General features: G+C 36.0%; 1 pseudogene across 1 annotated transcript; it reads left to right on the top strand.

Annotated features, from left to right (window-relative positions):
• The first annotated feature begins 96 nt into the window (after window positions 1-96).
• Window positions 97-23,360, top strand: LOC309962496 (annotated as a pseudogene). The gene is made up of 3 exons: window positions 97-556; window positions 1,373-1,418; window positions 22,820-23,360. The product of its transcript is annotated as an uncharacterized misc_RNA (transcript).

Below are 23,360 nucleotides of genomic sequence, written 5' to 3'. Positions count from 1 at the left end.
TATTTCTGAGAGTATATAAATACCACAGAATATACTCAGTCTAATGCCACAAAATACTGTCAGTCTAATTCAGCTGAACTCACATCCCCTGTCAACATGTCCTACAACTGCTGCTCTGGAAACTTCTCCTCCAGCTCCCTTGGGAGTCATCTGCACTACCCAGACTCCTTCTACTCCAGCAACCTGGTCTATAGCACTGATCTTTACTCTCCCAGCACCTGCCAGCTGGGCTCCTCTCTCTACAGTAGCTGTCAGGAGACCTGCTATGAGCCCACCATGTGCCAGGCATTCAGTGCGGTGTCCAGTCCTTGCCAGACATCCTGCTACTGTCTGAGGACCTCCACTCTCTACCATCCCTGTTAGACAATATATGCTGGGTCTCTGGGCTTTAGGTCCAGCAGAGGCTGCTCCCTGAGCTCTGGATCCAGAAGCTGCTACTCACTGGGCTGTGGATCCAGTGGCTCCAGACACCTGGGTTATAGAGTCCAGGGCTCTCCTACCTTGGGCTATGGATCCAGATTCTGCCACCCAACCTATTTTGATTTTCAGCCTATCTGTGGATCTGGCTTCTAAACACCAATTTATTGAATGTCTAGATCTTTTGGCAGAATGACAACTTTTTTTTTTTTTTTTTTTTTTTTTTTTTTTTTTTTGCGGTACGCGGGCCTCTCACTGTTGTGGCCTCTCCGGTTGCGGAGCACAGGCTCCAGACGCGCAGGCTCAGTGGCCATGGCTCACGGGCCTAGCCGCTCCGTGGCATGTGAGATCTTCCCAGACCGGGGCACGAACTCGTGTCCCTTGCATCAGCAGGTGGACTCTCAACCACTGCGCCACCAGGGAAACCCCAAATGACAACTATTTTATTCTCACAAGAAACAACCCTCTTCATGGTCCCCAAAGACTGGCTGTTCACTCACTCTGCAGCCAGCCACCCAACCTAACTTACAGATTTGGTCTTGTAGAATGTAAAACTAAGTAACAAACCTAAACTTTAAATCATATACCTGCATTGGTGATGGAAATCATTCAATTATTAGATATCCTTCAAAATTTAACAGTATCTAATTATCTTAAGTAAATAAACACATTTATTCTGGCATCCATATATGTTATTATTATTAGACAGTACAAATAAACATCTCAAGAGCTATAAAAGCCTTGTTCTTTAAATCCTCTGTGTCCATGTGTCCTCATACCTCTCTTCACAGGAGAAGAAAAGCACAAAAGTTAATGGATATGTATGGAATGCAGAGAGAAAGAATAAAATTTAGATATAGTTCTAGGTTTGCACATAAAACAAAAATTAAATCTAACTTGTGTCTGTATATTTTCAGAAAATACTAAATATAAAGCTTAAATAACTTCTATTAAGTTCATCCAAAGTTGGTTGGTAAAAGTGACCGACTTTTTGAATCTCAGTAAGTACTTTTCCATGAAAGTCATTTTTTTACAGCATGTAAGAAGGAAGCCAATTATTCTTGTTGTGAAGAATTTTGATTCAGGATGTGTGAGTTTTTATCTCTATGCTTTCCAGTGGCTCAGGCTATATATGGCTGAGAACCACAACCTTTATGTCAGCAAAAAATGGATATCCTTTACTTTTACTTTTTTATAGTCATGTGCTAATCTTTTTTATAGGACACAGATTTCAGAAAATGGTACATTGCTGTTGGACACATTTTGAAAAGGAGACAAATCTAATAAAAAAGGGCATTATCTTTGTGTTGAGCTAAATAAACGTTCAAAGAGATTTTCAAGTCATTATTTCTTTAGAACTTTAAATAGCACTCAGAGGAACATAACTTTTGTGTGCTACATGTTTGTTTGTTTGTTTGTTTTTTAAACATGAGGCAATGGAAGTTCAAAGGAACTCAAGATCCGGCCAAAGATCCCAGTCTTACAGAGAAATTGATGTTCACAATTTTCCTAAAGGATGGAACATCCTATTAAAAGCAAAAACAGAAGTAGTATAGGATAGAATCGAAAAAGTTTGGAAAAATAAAATGGAATGGACAAAGCAGAGAGATATAAAGTTACCTGGTATGTTCAGGGAATATATGGGCAATTAATTTACAATGGGCAATTAAGTAATTTGGTAAATAGGTTTAGATAGCATTTCTAATGGCTGCACATTGCTCCATCATTTTGAAGTTTGAATTTTGAATGACATTAATGACATTAATCCTAGGTTTCCTCTCCACCTATTAAATTTACTGGAACCGACTTCCAGTGATAATTCTCACACCAGATTTCTTGTCTATTCTAAATAATTTTGCATATATTGTAAAATAAATATTTTTACCAACCATCCTTATATATAGAAGTGTAACATGATATCATTTACCAAGTATAACTTTTGTCAGCATCAGAGTGGGTAGTTCAAATCACTACTAGAACGCTAGTAAAACTGGATAAAATAATCTGTGCACAAACACTGGAGCATTACCAGGCTAAGAACTGCTAGATCAAAATTAGGAGAGGTTTTAAGTCAAAAGAAATATTGGTATTTGGGCTGATTTCTTCCTAGAGTTGCCCACTAAATCCAAAAACGTCAATGGGCTCATAGTGTGAATGAACAGAATTAGACTCCCATGGCATTGTAAGGAACTGGGGATATTGGTAAACATTCTAGGATTTTAAAACATTATAGGATTTTAAAACTCCACTAGAATTTTAAGGGTATACAAACAGAATATGTTTCACAGGAACTGAAGTCAACCTTTGAATTACATCCATCTTGATGATATGACAATATTACTAATCTTACCCTAGCTTGGTACCTCCAGAGTAAATTCTTCTGCAAATAGACCTCTAATTACCTATAGTAATTGATTAAAAACTATCAATACTGCAAAAAAAGCAAGACAAGAACAAGAGACAACATAGAGTACAAACAAGTCTACAGGAGATCCAGATAATGAACATATTAGAAATATACACAAAAATAATTGTGGTTATTTTTCTTAAGAAATTAAAGACAAGTTTAAGAATTTTGACAGAGTGCTTGAATATATAAAGATGAAAATGAAAAATGCAAAAACTGTAAAATACAGTAACTAAAATGTACAAAACTCAAATGACTTCAAAGGCAAACTAAAACAGTTTGAAACTATGGGCCAATATCCCTCCCAGCTGAAATAAAATATAATAATGAGCTCAGATGAGGGAGTGTCAGAATACCTGGTCAAAGTATAGGCAAACTAGAGGGTCAATCCAGCTGATTAAAATTAGATGACATATATACACTAATACGCATAAAATGGATAACTAATAAGAACCTGCTGTATAAAAAATAAATTAAATTAAATTAAAAAATTAAAAAAAAAATAGAGACGGTGCCTGCCTAACTCAGTTATTAGAAGAACATTACTGATAAGCCCTTAACCCATCTAACATGCAGAAAAAAGCACTTACATTCTCTTGAAAACATTAAATCAAAATATTTTCATATATATATTTGTGTGTATATATGTGTATCAATTACATAATTATATAATCATATGTGTACCAAAATATAAATATTTATACTACAAGATACACTGTTCTTTTATATACAATGTCATAATGCAATAAAACAGTACAAAAAAATGTCAGAAAGTATGTAAGTGTTACTGCCCCCATCAAAAGAATAACAATCAATAAGAGGAAATTCACATTTAACACACTTATTAGAATTAGTTGGCTAAAATGCTCATGATGAATATGTGAATAATTTAAGAAAAAGATGGATATAACTAATAAATATATAGGGAATTTTAAGAGATATGTACATTTAAAAACAACAACAACAACCTAATGGATATTCTCAAACAGAAAGTTAAAGATTTAAGTTTTTTTAAAAAAGTCAGCCTATATCAGTTCAAAATATCCTTCAAAAATAAAGAAAAAATAAAAATGTTTTCAGAAAAATTTTACCCTCAAAAATTTTCTGTAAAATAATTAATTTGACCCTGCCTGATTTGATCAACAATTTCCAGAAGTGGGTGCAGTTGAAAAAGTACTATAATCTATCAATAACACTTCTTATATCAGAAAGAATTGGATCCATATCTAAGGAATACAGACTCACAAACAAAAAAACTTGCAAGTCAATATTTCCACGGTAAAGACCACACATATTTTGGAAATGCCCAGTTTTATAATTACGTTTTTTTCTTAAAAAAAAAAAGCTGCCCCTGGAAACCTACACTGTACAGAATAATCAATACAAGACTGGAGCTGGGTTGACCAGGTTCTGAGTTCCTGGGAAGTCTCCTTCAACTGATAACCCTCATCATTCACTTTAATACAAATGTAGAATTAAAGATGAAAATAAACTAGTAAAGAATGAGGCCATGAGCCTCTTTGATTGGTGCAGAGGTTATGAACTAAGATTCTATACCCTTTGAAAACAAATGGATTAACTTTCCACTTTGTCTAAGAGTAGTTCTGCTCCCCGCTCATCCTGTGGTTACTCTTAAATTTGCCAACAGGGCTATTTTGAGGAAGTGTTTGGAAAAGAGGGAGAATGAGGAAGGCTAAGATATTTACCTTGCCTACTGGAAAAAATGAAAAAGAAATTAACTGCTTTGGAATATAGAAAAATAAATATTTTTCCAAATAATTATTTAAATTTTGTGAAGCTATTGGTTACTTCTTTTCTTATATGATGTTTCTTTTAAAAATTAAAATAATTGATTTTCTCAAAATCTAAATTTTGACCTTGTTTTTTTTCTCTGTTTTATATTTAACTTCTATTTCATTGATTTCTGTTCTTTCCTTTCTTATTTCTATCTTAAATTTACTTTTGGTTTAAATTGCTATTTTTTTTCTAAGTTCCTCATATAAAGTACTAAAATAATTGATTTCAAGCTTTCTTGAATTGTTATATATACTTTAAAATCTAAAATTTTCCTTCTAAACAGCTGTACCTCTCAAATTTTACTGGGTTATATCATCATTATGCATTTTAAAATATTTCCAAATTTTCATCCATTTTTTTCTTTGATGTTTGAATTTTTATGAATGGTGTTAATTTACAGCCATATGAGGTTCTTTTTATTTAAAATTTGTAGTTTATTTTTATCTGATATCTACTGATTTCTCACCTTTTAAAAATGTATTGCCAGCAGTAAACTGAACAATAAACCAAATTTAACGTCTAATGTCACCATTTGTGATATAATTTATTTCAATAGATTTTCTCCTCAAAATGAAATTCACATGAATTAAATGTAATAAACCCCTTAATTCAAAAACAATGTGGTGGTTTGTAATCTGTTTATTTTCTAGTTTTGTTCTCTTGTCCATTTGTGGGATTAAAACAAAAGATCAATATTCCCCTGTGAATGGGCTTTGAAATCCTAACTCTGTGCAAGGTCTAAACTAATGTCTTCAGAATTTTAAGTGTCTTAATATGGTAATTTCCTGGAATTTCACTGAAGGCACAACTTTCTCTGACTATAAATCTCCGAAGCAGAGGAGAGCTGAATTCACTCATGAACAATTGACTATGTGTTTGTATCTGCAGAAGGACAGAATTAGGAAAAACAAGGAAATAATTTAGTTCATATGTTCCAGTTCATATGAAAAAAAAGTAAATGAAGGACTAGTATACATTTGTAAACTTGAGAAAAAAAATGCTTATGATCTTTCATTAACTATCATTGAATTAGCCTCATTTTGGTTGGCAAAAGTATCTGAATTTTGCATTTCAACAACCAGTTTCTAGTCTGATTCATTTCTCTTAAGTGTATGTAAGGAGATTATGTCTAAACCTAGGTGAGATAAAACCAAAACAGATACATGGGCTGCTCTAGAAGCTCTAGAAGGGTCAGGTTCAGAAGGCATTTGTTTCATCTCAATGCCTTCCCAAGTCTCAAACTCAAAGCAGCTGAAAATGAGCTTCTAGAACTGCCCATATGTCCATTTTGGTTGCCTCTCACCATGAAATTGGATACTGTTTGATTTTTTATGTTTATTTTCTAAGTTTTTATAAATATACATATAATTTCAGGAAATAATAAGTTGCTAAAAAAATAACTTGCTGTAAATGAGCCAAACGTAAAAATAAAATGCTATCTTTGTGTAGAGCCAAGGAATCTAAAGAAATTTCCTAAGCGTTAGTATTTCATTATACCCTCAAGCAGACCTGCGAGGAATTTGCTCATTATATTTGAAGGTCCTTTTAGCATTTAAGAAGAGAGTGGCTCAAAGAGAACCAGACTTGCCAAAGATGGCATTTCTTTAAGGAAATGAAAATGTCTCACTCTCTTCCTAAGTACATTAAATATGAGTGACACAAGTAACTGTATAGATCCCCAAGCTGAACTTACTTATTGTACAGATGTAGAACTTGAGAACTAGAAGCATTCGTTTCTTGGTCTCTCAGGAAGTTAATGGTAAAGCTAACAACAGAACTCCTAATTTCTATTTCATTTTTTTTTCTTTTGCAGTACGCGGGCCTCTCACTGTTGTGGCCTCCTCGGCATGTGGGATCTTGCCGGACCGGGGCACAAACCCGTGTCCCCTGCATCGGCAGGCGGACTCTCAACCACTGCCCCACCAGGGAAGTCCAGATTGACAAAATCTTTAAGGGGCGATATCAATTCATTTTGTTTTGTTTTGTTTTGTTTTGTTTTGTTTTGCGGTACATGGGCCTCTCACTGTTGTGGCCTCTCCCGTTGTGGAGCACAGGCTCCAGACGCCCAGGCTCAGCAGCCATGGCCAACGGGCCCAGCCGCTCTGCGGCATGTGGGATCCTCCCAGACTGGGGCACGAACCCGTGTCCCCTGCATCGGCAGGCGGACTCTCAATCACTGCGCCACCAGGGAAGCCCTCCTATTTCATTTTAATGTAATTTCAGTTGTGCCACGCAATCTCATCTTCTCTCCCCTTCAGTCATTTCTCTCTCTTCTTCTCCTCCACATCATCATCACCATCATCATCACTATTAGAATGCTTGGGAAATATTCATGGTTTTTAGACTATTACTGGGAAATCTAAAGGGATCAAAATAATGAGAGAAAATATAGAAATTTTATTTGGCATCCCTGACAGAAATTGAAATAGTAATATCAGGTTGCTCCCCTATGAACATAATCATATTTTGTTTATAACTTCCAAAAGTTTTGAAAATGTGATAATCCAAGTTATCCCCATATGCAAATGCCCACTTTGGTTAAGTCGGAGCAGCCTCTGATGATTAAAAATTACCTGCATATTTCAGATGTGAAAGTGGTTCTCTGGCCTCCGGAAGTACTCTAGTTAAAAAGCAAACTTACTTTTAAAGAAGAATCAGGGATAGTTTCAATAATATTTATACAGCCATAAAGTGAAGTACTCACACACAACTAGTAATTATAATGTTGGAAAGAATAAATTTGTAATATCACAACTGGTGCTGAAGTTAAATATAATAAAGTCTCATTTAAATATATAAGTATCAAAGTATAAAAACTTTTATCATTATTTCTCAAGAAACTGTCCCAATCCCATACAACAATCTAGAAACAGCCAACCCCTACCTCTGAAACTGAGCAGGGCCCTGTGGAGTTCCTGGGCACAAAAGCCTTTCTGTGTCCCCTTTCCTGAGTTCCAAAGGGTAGGTTCAAACCGTTGCTAATCAGGAAAGGGAGGGGATGCAGAGATAAGGGAAGAGCAGTCAAGAAACATCGGGTACAGACTTGGGGCAGAGTCCTGGTTCCCCCTCAAGGGAAACACATAACAATATATTTGAGCTCTTCTGCAGAACTAAAACCACCACCAAATGGAAGATGTTAACTAGTTGATGAAGCATTCTTCCTTCCAGAGAAGGTCACAGTTCAACCCTCATCACCTGACACCAGATGATCTCTGGATTGAGGGAATGTGGGCCCTGCATGCACCACGGTCCCTATTAGTAACCCTGCCCCTTGATTATAAAACTCCTTACAGCCACTCCCCTCCCCCCCAGTTCTTGGGACACACAGTTTTGAGGGCACTAGCCTGCTGTGTCTCCCTTTGCCTGGCAAAGCAATACAGCTATTCTTTTCTACTTCACCCAAAACTCTGTCTCTGAGATTTAATTTAGTGTTGGGATACAGAGGCTGGATTCAATGCTTTTTTTTTTTTAACATCCTTATTGGAGTATAATTGCTTTACCACGGTGTGTTAGTTTCTGCTTTATAACAAAGTGAATCAGCTATACATATACATATATCCCCATATCCCCTCCCTCTTGCATCTCCCTCCCACCCTCCCTATCCCACCCCTCTAGGTGGTCACAAAGCATGGAGCTGATCTCCCTGTGCTATGCGGCTACTTCCCACTAGCTATCGATTTTACATTTGGTAGTGTTTCTATATCCATGCCACTCTGAATTTATCAGGATCAAGATAAGGTTCTCCCTATATTCCAGCAACAGGGATTCTGGGTCTTCAGTTCCTTACAAAAGCAGCCCTACTCTCTACCAGATTCCCATTATCTCCTTCTTAGATCCTGCCCCAACTAGATTTCTGATTTCCTCCTGCTGCATTCCTTGTCCCTCTGTTACACTCAATGTCCCTATGAAATTTGAACTCAGGGGTTCAGCTCCCAACCTCCTCCTGCCAAAGCAACTTTATTTCCAGGAATTGCCAGTCATCTTTTTACCAGCCAGCATGTGGTTCTTACTTCTGGGGATGAATGTATTTAGTTTCCCAGGAAACTCATCATGAGTCATTTCCATGCAATTGATTTCACCAATTTCTATTTATTTATTCTTGTCACATTACTGATTATAGGTAACAGCTTTGTTCTCCCCCCCCCACCCGGCCTTAACTCCCATATTTTTTATTAGTCATGCCTCAGTAGTACCTTGTCAAACATCTTGTCAGCACCAGTCCTCAAAATAATATTCATTTAGCTCTGTTCTTAGGGAATGCAGGATGAACAAATGTTCTATTACATTTTTTTTTTCAGGGAGAATGCATTCATTCATATACTTCTCTATATTAAGAAAAATTTAAAACTGGTTTTTAAGTGAGATTCCCATTTCTCTGAACTTACCAACTAGCAAGGTTAACCAAATAATAATTTAATTACAACAGTAAGTAAAGCTGTAAAAGAGCTGTTCTTCAACATATAAGTACATTTGACAATGAGACCTTAATAACAATCTGAGATGTTAACAAAGCTTCCCAGAGAAAGTATTTTAGAAGCTAAGTCTGGAGAATGAGTAAAAATGGCTTGATCCAGGTAGAAGCTGGAGCAAAGGTACCCAATTAGATGATTGTACCAATCTGAACAGAAATAAAAAAACCTATCATTAATGAAGGCAGCATATCCACATGTACCCATCCTACATTGCTCTCTCTGTCTCTCATTTCTACATAAATTTCTCCTTTTAGTATAAACCAACTGAACTTCAATTCTTCCCTGAACACGTGTGTATTTTTCCCCTCTGCTTTGGTCATTTCACTTCATCTTCATTTATTTCCCCTTATCTATTCTCATAGCTTTCGTGTTTTCGATATTTAAGAGAATCTCAACTTTTAGATTCATTTTTAAATGCCATTTCCTTTATAATTCTTACATCATCGAATAAAAGTTTTCTTTCCATCTTCTGATATTGGAACTGAACTGAGTTACAGTGAAATTTAAAGAGTGAGGTAATAGGGATAATATGGTAGAGTGAGTCTGGCAATCTTGAATTAGACATTTAATTAGTTAATTACTATGTGTAAAGACCCCATTTCCTGATCTCAGGAGAGTTTGAAAATGGAATTCCCAGGCTCATGGGGATAACAGAGCAGGGATTTTGTTGCAAATGCCTTCTAAATGAACTAGATTAATAATATCAGTCATTTTTCACTCACTCCCTTGGTCAGATATACTTAGACACTATAAACAACAGGTTCGTAAAACTAAAAAGATACATATTTATCAATTGTGAATAGAGAAGGTAGCACACTACTTACTCATATAAACACGCACAAAATCAGCCACATTACCATATTCCCACATTTCCAGTCATCATTGTACTATAGGTCTTAGCCAGAGCAGTAAATAAGAAAAACAAATAAAAGGCATAAATATCAGCAAGTGAATAAGAAAGTTGTCTTTATTCACAGGTATAATGATTGTCTACATAAAAAATCCTAGGAATGTACAAAATTACTACAGAAAACTCTATTTTACTTCAATATACAAACCAAAAGTACATGAAAAATTAAGTCTAAAATATGTTGTAATGACAACAAAACATACAATCTAAAAATACATTTCAAGATTCTAGATTCCCATATTAATACTTATAAAATACTGCAGAAAGAAATTAAATAAGACTCAAATAAATAGAGATATATCACAGATTGAAAGCTGTTCAATATCCCTAATTTACAGATTCAATATTCTTTTTTAAATTAATTAATTATTTTTTTATATCTTTATTGGAGTATAATTGCTTTACAATGGTGTGTTAGTTTCTGCTTTATAACAAAGTGAGTCAGCTATACATATACATATATCCCCATAACTCTTCCCTCTTGCATCTCCCTCCCATCTTCCCTATCCCATCCCTCTAAGTGGTCACAAAGCATGGAGCTGATCTCCCTCTGGTATGCAGCTGCTTCCCACTAGCCATCCATTTTACATTTTGATTCAATATATTCTGAACAACAATGCCAGCAGGCATTTTAATAGAAATTGAAAACCTGATTCTAAAATTTATATGAGAGCAGGGAGAGGCAAAATAATATTTAAAAAGAGAATTAAATGTGGAAGTCTTTTATTATCTCATTTCAGGACTTCATATACAGATATATTAAGAAATTATGGTACAGCAAAAAGTATAGGTGATTATTCGGGGGAACAGAATAGAATTCTGAAATAGATTCACAAGTATACTGTCGATTTCTTTTTACAAAGATGCCAAATCAATTCAAATACAGAAAAATGTATTTTCAACACATGGTATTAAAATCACTGGATACATTTAAAGAACTAAAAAAAAAAAAAGGGAAAAATGTGTTGTGCAACAATCTTATACCTCTGCTTAAAACCATTCAACAGCTCTTGTTGCTTTTAGAAGAAAGTGCAATGTTGAATTAGCACTAAAGACATGGGGAAAAATGGCCCCAAAATTTTTCTGGTCTAATTTCAAGTCATTCCTTCCTTTCCCCTCAATGACCAGACAAAATGGCTTTTAGTTTTATAATGCACATATCAAGACTTTGGTCCTAAAAACACTTCTGCAAGCCCCACCTATCTATGCCCTACTTATTCCTTAGACCTGTTTCAAATGCAGTTCCTCTGGGAATCTTTTCTTGACTTCTAAGACTAGATGAGGTGCCCTTGATGTATGTTATTGTAGCATCAAGGACTCATTCACAGCTCATTATTTTATATTTGCTTTCTCTGTTAGACTTTCAGTCCTGTTAGAACAAAGAGCACACATTTTCTTACTTTATTTTTCATTATGGAGTAATACACAAAACAATTTTATTTTAAAAGGTATATTCAACAATATATTCCCATAGCAGAGATTTTGGCTCATGGTAGAGGTTTAATGAAAACATTGTGAAAATAGTAATACTGGCAAAATGTTTGACAATGTGTTCTGAGGTGTGACTAATTAAGAAAACAAAAACAAAAACATGGGTACAGGGAGTTGGGAAGGATAAAGCTGTTCTCTGTAATTACTAATGAGATAAACATTGATAAATAGAAATTGTTATATCAAGTGCCTAGAAATGATTCATGAGAGAATTTCCTGGGAAACTGGGTATATTTATTCTTGGAAATCAGAACTGGAAGCAAGTTGATAGACAGACAATCAGCAGCTTCTGGAAATTTAGTTGTGTGGACAGCAGCTTGGGACTCAAACCCCTGGGTTCACAGTCCATGGTGTTAGCCATCTGTGGAAGCATGCACCAGGAGGAATTCGGAAGCTAGAAGCAGGATAAGTGCCAGCTGGTGTCCTCTTAGTTGTGCAGAGTGGGATTAAGTTAATGAAATCTGGGTGACCACTATATTATTCACTATACTATAATTAACTGATGAAATAGAGAAAGAATAAAATCTTTACTCTGGGAAATTTATAATGTGCCAGAGACTTGGAACAGAGGAAGATGCAGTTTTCTGAGTGGTAAAGGCAAGACATCAGTTCAGGAGTTGTGTTTCTTGTTGTAAAACTAATACAGTTTTCTTATTTTGACTATCTACCTGAAGTGGGATATTATATTTAATTTCAGACATAATTGTAGTATTATAAATTCATTGTCTCCACCATTGAATTTTAGTGTTTATTTGTGATCACTTCATTATACTTCTAGTTACACTTAATAAATCTTTGAGCTGTTTTTATAAATTTGCTTGTTTACTAGTTTTGGTAGGGAGAATAATGGCCCCTTTTGAATATGTTGTTATGTGACAAAGGTAATGAAAGTAGCAGATGTAATTAAAGTTGCTAACCAGTTGATGTTAAAATAGAGATTGCCAGGTGGACCCAACATGATTATAAGCATCCTTAAAAATGGAAGAGAGAGGCAGAAGAGTAGGTCAGAGTCATACACTGTAAGAAGGATTTGACCCACCATTGATGGCTTTGAAGATGGAGGAAGTGGGACATTGGCTAAGGAGTTCGGATGGCCTCTAGAAAACAAAAAAAAAGGTAAGTAAATAGGTTTTCCCCTAGATCCTCTGGAAAGAAATGTAGTCCTTCCAGCACCATGATATTAGTCCAGTGAGACTGCCTGAATTTTGTCCTACAGAATTATAATAAATTGTTGTTTAAGCTATTATGTGTATATGTATATGTACATATATATATATATATGGCTTATTTGATATAATTTGTTATAGCAATAATTTAAAAACTAAGATATTAGTATATTCCTAAAGTCAGAAAACTTTCCACTCCTGCATCTCAAATTGAGAGACATTAATAGATGAGGCATCAGCTTGGCCAACAACTTCAGTTGTTTCTCAGGAGTGTTCTGCAGTTGCTTATGTTTTGAAGTTTAAAATTTGATTATTTCTTTTGTTGGAGATTATGCACATGAGATGACCTTGAATCATTAAGATTCATAAGCAGGACACTTTACAGAGGATTTACTGTTTATCATTTAAATTTTTATAATGCAGTGGCTGATGAATTTTTTTCCAATTATTTTTCATTATTCTTTTATTTTTTTCCTTCTAACTATACAGTCACCATAACTAGTTCCTAAACATGGGGGAGGAGAAGGAAGACGGATAAGAAGGTGAGGCAGAGAAGGAGCATATGAGGGAAGAGAAAAGAGAGAATGGTACAGTTGGATGGAATAAAGTCATTCTACTTCGTCACTCTACTATAACTTGCTGTGTAATCTTGTAAAATTCTATTTAACTCCTTTATGTTTTATATTTTATCACGTTGGTCGTAAAGGAAGAAGTAAAGAGAACATGATGAGAAGACTGAGAAATACTTATAAGACTAGATTTTGCTAAGCCTCTCATACCCTGCAACCCATTTTCTAATTTCAGGGATGTTTGAGAATCTTATAAAATAAAGATAAGAAAAATAATTGAACATTATTTATTTTATATGGATATTAAGTTTCCAGTTATTATTATATTATGTCAGTATGTTACTTTGTGTAACACTTGGATGTCAGAAGAATGGCATAAAATAAAGAATATCCAATTTTATTTCAATATACAATTGAAACATTCATTTTTGATAATATTAAAGCTTTCTTGTTTGCAGTTAGATTCAGTTTCTATGTTGGCTAAGAACCCAGGTGCAACCTCACACCTGCTGAGCCTAGTTCCTTCCCATCTAAGTTTGTTGCCTGCCTTCTTATACAAATGTTGATAATTAGAGCAGACTGAAAATAGTAACTGGGGTACAGGGATTTAGTCAATTAAAAAAATGAGAAAATTTCCACCACTGTGATTATCTAAAGCTCAGAGGTGCTCCTAGTCTAAAAATGTACACCCACACACTAGTCTTCCATTTTAATACCCTTTATGCCCATGCCTCATCATAGAAGTCTAAATTTTCTTCCTACACTCTTAAAATCATTCTCATACATAATACCTTTAGAGATGCATGGTCCGTGTTTATTGTGTGAATAAAGGTATTCAAATCACTTGGATTTTCTTATAGAGAAAGTCTGTACCAAGAAACTGTGGGCATCCGGGGAAAACTCTTGCTTAAAAAAAAGAAAAATATCTAAGCCTAATCAAAACTAGTGCATAGTCCCCCAAATCTGACCTTACCAAAGCCCATTAAAAGAAGCAATGACAATACAAATCCTAGCTGACACATTACTAGTAAATAACAATATTCACAGCATATTTGGATAGCAGAATAAAGAGTTTATTAAAATCAAATTATTTGATTTTTCATCTATCTTTGGGAGAAGTACAAAACCATAAATTCTATCAACAATTCAATTTGAATTTCTCATTAATTTTGTAGGTTGACAGAGTTAATCTATCACCCAGTGTTCGAGGGCTGGAGAGGTAAAGAGTTGCCGGTTATCAGGGAACATTAGAATACTTTGCAATGGAGGAAATTAAGATAATAGATAATCACAGTACAGAATCTAAATTTCTTAATGGATTTGACTCTTCTACAAATTAATCAGTAGAAGCCAGATCTACAGATTGGCCAGTAACAAGATGAACGGAAACTCCGTGATTGGGTGCCAGAATCTGGATCCACAGCCCAGAGAAGGGAAGCCACAGACTCCATAACCCAGGGGTCTGAAGCCATGGGATCCAAAGCCCATTGAGTAGCAGCTTCTGTATCCAGAGCTCAGGGAGAGGCAACTGCTGGACTTAAAGCTCGGACACCCAGCATAAGTTGTCCAGCAGGAACTGCAGAGCCTGGAGGTCCTGGGACGGTAGCAGGATGTCTGGCAGGGAAAGGACATCACACGAGATGTCTGGAACCTGATGGGCTCATAGCAGATCTCCTGACAGCTTCGTAATAGAGAGGAGCCCAGCAGGCAGGTGCTAGGAGAGCAGAGGTCAGTGCTGTAGACCAGGTTGCTGGGCTGGAAGGAGCCTGGGCAGCGCAGATAGCCTCCAAGGGAGCAGGAGGGGAAGTTTCCAGGGCAGCCATTGTAGGACATGCTGACAGGAGGTATGAGCTCAGTTGAGTTACAGGGAGAAGATTCTGAGTTTGAATTTAACCTTCTGGACAGGTGTGTATATATATACTCTCAGCAGTAGGTGTGGTAACCTATAGGGTCATTTTTTACATATTTGTGCTCCCTTGTTTACATGTGTGTAACTCAGTAATCTTCTCTGTAATTGCAGTTGGAATCATTTTCTCCATATTGTATTTATGGGTGCTATAATTTTGGTGTTATAGCCCAGGCCAATGAACTACACTATGTCAGAAATGCTATGACTGTTTCACACTAATGATTATCCCATCATAGTCAGGAAATGGTGAGATAAGCATCATTTTCCTTTTCCTCTTGTCATAATCCTTGTGTGTTTTATGTCTGGCAATGATGAGAAAACACTTTTCTCAAATGGTGGTTAAATAAGATAAAATTATATCTCTTCTTTGTCAATGGATCAAAGGTGCAACTTTGGCTTGAATGAGGAATCTACTAAATACTGACCTTACTTGTCCCTATGTTTTCTCATTCTCCAAAATTATTGCACATCTATTACATTCTATTACACATGTGTCTCAGATACAATGGAGAGGAAAAAATATCAGCCAGGACAAATTGAATATCACTGATGGCTACAACCAGAGAGAAACTTGGACAATTATTTGGAGACATAGTGACAGTGAGGGACAGAACCAAGACAGAGTCACAAATGCAGGCCAGTTTGGACCCTTATGAAGAGAATCAAAGAGCAGGCCAGTTTGGACCCTTATGAAGAGAATCAAAGAAATATTGAGATGAGGGAAGGAAAAATTGAGTTTTAGATTCAGTGTATCTGATATGAGACCTGTAGTCTTAACAGATTCTCATCTGTATGTGTAGCAGTCCTGAGAATTTACTTCTCAGATCTTCATCTGCAGGAGGCTTGATTGACCAAGGGCCCCCCTCCATGCTATGGTCTGAAATCTAGCACTTCATTGGCATGGAAGTCTTCCTATTCATGTGACTGCTGCCAGGCAATGACTGAGCATAGCAGAGACACATGGAATCCTCTGATGGCCAACAACTGAGGATTCTCCAATGGCCTTGAGGAACTATCTTTAATCTGTGGCTACCTGGGGCATGTCCTTCCCTCTCTTCTTCACTCTGGTCAGACTAGTATGGAAGTCTGACATCTCCTAGCCTTCTTCACTCCCTCTCCCAGCTCTTTTCTCCCACAGACATTTCCCAATACAATCCTTGTACCTTTAATTCCATCTTGGTGTCTGCTTCATGAATGACCTGTACTAACACAGTAAGTTATGGAGTGACTTTTGCCAGCCAAACTATGTCTCTTCCAGGCCTTACGGATTTGTTGCCAAGAATCTATCTGGTGTTACTGATTCTCCATTTCCTTATTTTTTTAACAGTAAATTCTGCCCTTTTGTTAGTTCACTCTTTTGCTTAATCTGGGATTAATGTACTTTCCAATTTTCACTCCTTAGTGTGGATATGGATTCAGTGATTTTCAGCCATTCTTATAAAATGTATGCATTTAAGGCTATAACTTTCCTACAAAGCACAGTTTAATTTTGATATTTTATATTTTATTGTGTTTTCTTCTTTGAGGATGGATTGTTTATAAGCATAATGCTTAATTTCCAAATATATGAGGATTTACTAGTTAATTCTGTTGTTCTAGTTGCTATTTCTTCTTAGCTTATACCACTATGGTAAGCATATGATCTATTTTGGTAAATGCTTTGTGGACATTTGAACATAACTGATATTCTGAAGTTTTGACCGCAATGTTTTATGCATGTTACTTAGGCCATATTTGCTAATCATGTCATTAATATTTTCTATGCCCTTATTGTTTGTTTGTCTGTCATCTGTTTCAGAAGTGAAAGAAGAGTATTAAATTTCTAGTTGTGATTGTGAATTTGTATATTTCTCTTTGTAGATTGTCATTTTTTTTTGGTGTGACAGTGTGAGCCATCTTTTTCTTTGTATTTATTGTGTTTGAAATTTGTGATGGTTCCTTAATCTGTGTGTCAAAGAATTCCCAGATGCATTTCTCTGTTTTGCATGTTAAACATTCTAAATGCTTACTTTAAATGTAAGGAAGACAGTCATTAAACTTTGTCTTAAAGAAGCAAAGGCAAGATAAGATTTAAAATACAAAGGGTAGATTCTGGTGAGGGAAAAATGCAGGTAATCTGAGTATGTTGAATCTTGTTTACACATTTTTGGAATTAAACTAATTGGTTGGTGGGTAGTAAAACATTCAGACTGAACATTCTGTCTTGTACATGACAACCCAGGTTAACAAATAAAATTATTTCAGTTATTTAATAATTAAAGAAAACTGTTTGGAAGTTCAGCTTTGGAGCATTTGTTGCAGGCTGTCTCTGCATAACGTTTGCTAAAGCCCATCATCTTTCAGCCATCTCAACCTTAGGCCAGCTCTTCTTATTTTCCTCATTACTATTTCACATGTGAGATGATGTCTTTCATCAATTTTGATAAATTGTCAACTATAGTCTCTTCAAGTATTTTTTCTGTTCCATTCTTATTTCCTTTTTTCCCTGAGATTCTAATTATAAGCAAAATACACTATTAAACTATGTTATATATGCCCCTTACAGTCTTTTCTCTCTTTTCAATCTTTTCGTCTTTTTATGCTTTACTTTGGGAATTTCCTTCTATTCCATCTTCTAATTCACTAATTGTCTATTCAGCAATGTTTAATCCCCTGATAAAACATATAAATTAGGTTTTCCAAATCAGTTATTATTTTGTAAATTTCTAAAAATTTCAATTAGTTTCTGTTGTTTAGTTTTCAGTTTTCTGTCAAAATCTTCAATCTTATCTTTAATTCTTTAAACATAACTATTCCTTGATAATAGTATTTTCCTATTTCCTATTGTTAAATTCTTTACATAGGTATTTTAATGTCTGATTTTGACATGTCCATTATATGGATTGTGTATTTCAGATTCTATTTTCTGCTGTTCTGTTTTGTTCCAGTCTTATTTTCTCATATTCCTGTTATATTTTTAGAGTAATAGATATTTCATATATATTTTAAAAACCTGGGTGACTTTACCTCCCTCCAGAAAGATTTGCTTATATTTTTGGAAAGCTGCTAGGATAAAGATGTCAGAATTCTAGATTATTTTAATCCAAAGAGGGATTGAGAGAATTCAAACCTGGGCTTCAGTTCTTATAGGAAGCTGTCTATTAGCAACTCAGTTTTATTTCTATGAACTGGTTCTCCATGGTCTGGGATATTTTCCATGGTCCCAACTCTTTGGTAAGTCCAAAATTCTAATTTTATTTCTCTAGCCCTGTTAGTTTATGAAAATTCTCTCAGCTTCTTAGTCACTACTTCCAAAATCAACATATAATTTGAAGGGAATAGCAAACTCCAGATATAGGCTCATTTCTTTTGATTTCAGTTCTGACCCATATAGTATCCCTGTGACTCTGGAACATTTTGATATGTCTCTGAAGTTTTCAAACACAGATTTTTTTTTTAATTTCTCCAGCTTTTCTATTCTCATTGAAAGGAATTGTTCAATGTTTTAAACAATGTTAGCTTGCTAATTTTATGTAATTTTGAAAGGTTTATTTATGTTTAGAATACATAAGAGCATTTCAAATAAGGGAGTAGCTACAGTGAAGGTGACCATTTAAAAGTCTGTTACAGCAGTTTAAGTAGTAATAGATGACACCAGAAGTCATGGAATTTAAAGCTGCTGTTGTGAGTATCAACCTTTCTTTCTAACCCTGTCTCCCACCCCCGTACCACTTCCCGTGCCTTACACTGTTACAATATGGCCTACACTCACCACGTGCCTTCATACCTTTCTGATTTTCTCATCCCGTTTTAACCTTCCAGACCTTATCTTGTTCTGTTCCATATTTATTGCATCTTTGCTTTTCTAAGTGACACCCCACTACCAACGGAAGCTGTCCACATCCTGCCTATGTCTCCTGGGTAATCATCTGTATATTCTGAAGGCTGATTCTTCAGCGCATCTGTAAAGCTCTGTCTAAGGACCTTTTCACTTCCCAGGGCATGCTGAGCCCCTGCACAGGGAATCCTCCACTAGAACTGAGCTCCTGATGTCTACAGTGGTGCCTGGCTTAGTAATGCACACTGTATTGCTTTCCTTCCATTCCCTGTCAATCTTCCCACCCCCTGCAGGTGTTTACTGTGATCACCTGCCAAGTAAAAAACTTGCCCTTGAATCCATGTTCTCAAGCTTTGTTTCCAGATAATTTATAGAAGAAAACTTGGATGCCTCATTAATACATTTACTGAAAAATCTTCGATGTTTCTCCACCTTGTAAAATTGTAATTATAACACAAGGAACTATACTCAATATTTTATAACTTATAAGAGAAAAAATCTGAAAAGGAATATATATATAATATGTACATTATAAGTGAATCTGTGCTGTACACCTGAAACTAATGCAGTATTCTAAATCAACCATAATTTAATAAAAATAAATAAATTGTAATTTTAAAGTCCTAGGGAAAAATACCAAGAATATATTACAAAGGGAAATGTGCTTTAGTATTGCATGTGACACATTTAAGAAAGGCAGCCATGATATCTTTGTTCAATGAATATATTTTTAAGAACACAGAATCCAAAAGACTTCTAATCTATGTTGGATAATAATAAAGAACATAGTTTGTGGCTAATAGGTAATAATAGATAGTGATTAAAGGGGATCTTTATATAAGAAGTATTGGCTTTTGTTTATTGTTTCAAACCTAGATGATTAATAAAAGAAAGATCCCCAGCAGGTTAGTGACAAGTTGACTGGTAATTTGGAGAAGAGTAGTAGCTGGGTGCCGACCATTGTAACTTTTAACTATGGATGAGATTCTGCTGGAAACACACCTCATATATCAAAACAACTTTGTTCATAACATAAGGGTTTAGACTCTGCAATTAAAAAAATCAGAAGTCACAGGATCACAGCTCAAAGTGTTAAATCTTACATGAAATATATATCTCATTTTTTGTTATAAATAACTCAGTTTAAAAAAAAAAGACAAAAATAATGGTGGAGGTTTATGGTACATAGAACAAACAATATAATCTCTGGGCTTAATTTCGTCCACGATTAGGGAGTTTACAAATTCTTCTTGAATTTATATTAATTTAAGGTAGATGAAAATTTAGCAATTTAGAGCAAAGGGAAGAAAAGAATACCTCTTCTCAGGGAATAGTCCTTGAACAAGGAAACTGGAGTAACTGAAGACAAATTCACTCAATTTCCCAGTTTTGCCAGATAAATTTATGCTCCCCTTTTAACTCAGGCATTTTATATTCAAACATTTTAAAAATTTTGTCCAGCTTTATTGAAGTATAAATGACAAATAACAGTTGATATATATAGTGTACAATGTGGCGTTTTGCTATAGGTATATATTGTGAAATGATCACTGAAATCAAACTAACATATCCATCACTTCATGTGGTTACAATTTGTGTATGTACGTGTGGTGAGAACACTTAAGATCATCTCTCTTAGGAAATATCAAGTATACAAAATAGTATTAGTGTTATCATTAACTATAGTTACCAGGCTGTACATCAGATCTGCAGAATGTGTTCATCCTGCATAATTAACATCTTGTACCCTTTGGCCAATATCAGAATACTTTTAGAATTATGTTTGAAAACAGAAAAAATGGGGAAGGAAGAGTGTCCACAGTATTGTATCAATTAGACATTTTACCTACTTGCTGAGGCACAAAGCAAGGAGAAATGAATTCTGGTCTTGAAGAACAGAAAATAAAGGACTCACCAAGTAACTATTGGAATTGGGTGTATTTACTTCTTTCCTCGGTCCTCTTCCTTCTATAAGGTCTACATTATGTTACTTTTAAAGTTGCCATAGTTTTTTTTTTTTTTTTTTTTGTGCGGTATGCGGGCCTCTCACTGTTGTGAGGCTCCGGACGCGCAGGCTCAGCGGCCATGGCTCACGGGCCCAGCCGCTCCGCGGCATGTGGGATCTTCCCGGACCGGGGCACGAACCCGTGTCCCCTGCATTGGCAGGCGGACTCTCAACCACTGTGCCACCAGGGAAGCCCAGTTGCCATAGATTTTATTGATAAAATTCAATATTTTTAACATTATTATTTTTTGTAAGTTTATAACAGTTTTATTAGAAAATAAAATAGGAAAATATTGCCATCAACCATAACACTATATTTCCTCGAGTCTGGAATATAATTTAACTGGTTTTATTCTAACATTAAATATTTTGTGAATGAACTAGAAAGTATCTGTTTATACTCTCAGAATATGAAAAATCTAGCAAATTTTGTTTTTAAGCTTATAATCTGTAGTTAAGTAGAGGCTATATATATATACACATATATGTGTGTATATATATATGTGTGTGTATATATATATATATATATATATATATGAAAAAACAGAAGAGAAAGTCTAAGTTAAGCACAGAAAAAGGAGGAAAGAAAAATGCTACTGTGGGAACAGAAAGAGAGAAGAGAGAGAGATTCATACGTTCTGCAGAGGAAAAGAGAACTGGAAAGAAAAAAAAAAAACCTTCAAACTGAGCTTCCCTGGTGGCGCAGTGGTTGAGAGTCCGCCTGCCGATGCAGGGGACATGGGTTCATGCCACGATCTGGGAGGATCATGCCGCGGAGTGGCTGGGCCCGTGAGCCATGACCTCTGAGCCTGCGCGTCCGGAGCCTGTGCTCCGCAACGGAATAGGCCACAACAGTGAGATGCCCGCGTATCGCAAAAAAAAAAAACAAAAAGAAAAAACCAAAAAAACACCTTTAAACTGCAGCTCTGCAAAGGAACAACATATGAAAATTCATAAAATATACTAATTTTGAAAATTTTAATTAAAAAGACATTAGGAAACAGATAGTAATTTTAGTGCAATAGAAAAAAAAAAATCCTGAGCCTTCTCTGTTTCACTTTGATTTGTTTCCTCCCCTCATCAGACTATTCCTTCCTGGCTGAATAGAGATGGGCCCAGATTGATCTGCCCTGGTACTATTTCAACTGAGCCGTTTTTGTTTGTTTGTTTTTGTTTTGTTTTTTTGTCATCTTATCTTTACATACACAGCAAAGTGTCTTTCAGTTTCTAGCCATTTCTCTCTCAGTCTCTGTTTTATTTATGTTTGGTCTCTCTTCATCAGATTAAAGACCAATGTAACTGTGATACTTGGTGTATTAGTTTTCTATTGCTGCCATAACAGATTACCACCAAGTGATTTTGGAGAATGGGAATGAATGTTGATAAGGCAGATTATTCCAGGAAGGATTCCATCCAGCTAGAAACTGTGCCTCTGATCCATTGTACCAGAAGAAAATTGATTTTGTCTCACTCCCCACTCTTAGGAGGAAAGCATCTACCAGCAAAACCAGATGTGGATACACAGGAATCAGATTAGCATAAACCAGAGGAAAAGCTTTCCTGGTCTTGTTGCTTTCCTGGCCATGATGGGATGTACATTAATGTAAAAGAGTCAGCATTTCTGACACAGCAGTAGTCCATTGGCTTTGGCTATAACAACAAAATACAGCACCCATAAAAACAAATGCGGAAAACTATTCGAATGCAGCTGCAATTACAGAGAAGACTATCGAATTACACATATGAAAAAGAGGAAATCTAACGTAGGGCCCATGATCCCATAGATGTCACCCCTATTGCTGAAAGTATATAAATGCCATAGTGCAGGAGTGACATTCAAACTTAGAATCTTCTCACAGTAACTCAGCTGAACTCACATCTCCTGTCAACATGTCCCATAATTGCCTCTCTGGAAATTTCTCCTTCCACTCCCTTGGGGGCCACTTGTGCTACCCAGGCTCCTTCCACCCCAGCAACCTGGTCTACAGCACTGACCTCTGCTCTCCCAGCACCTGACAGCTGGACTCCTCTCTCTACAGTCAGGAGACCTGTTATGAGCCCATCAGGTGCCAGATGTCCCTTGTGGTGTCCAGTCCCTGCCAGACATCCTGCTACTGCCCCAGGCCCTCCAGTCTCTGCAGTCCTTGTTGGACAACTTATGCTGGGTGTCTGGACTTTAGGTCCAGCAGCTGAAGTTCCCTGAGCTCTGGACCCAGAAGCTGCTACTCACTGGGCTATGGATTCCATGGCCTCAAACCCCGGGGTTATGGAGTCTGTGGCTTCCCTTCCCTGGGCTGTGGATCCAGATTCTTCCGTCCAACCAACTTTGCCTCCAGTAGCTGCCGATCATCGTGTTACAGAACAACATGTGGATTTGCTTTCTATCGTTCAACTTGTTGA

This window comes from Leucopleurus acutus (assembly GCF_964270905.1).
Source record: "Leucopleurus acutus genome assembly, chromosome: 5".
NCBI classification, from domain to species: Eukaryota; Metazoa; Chordata; class Mammalia; order Artiodactyla; family Delphinidae; genus Leucopleurus; species Leucopleurus acutus.
Note: the sequence above shows the minus strand (reverse complement) of the source record. Positions and strands in the feature narration are given on the sequence as shown.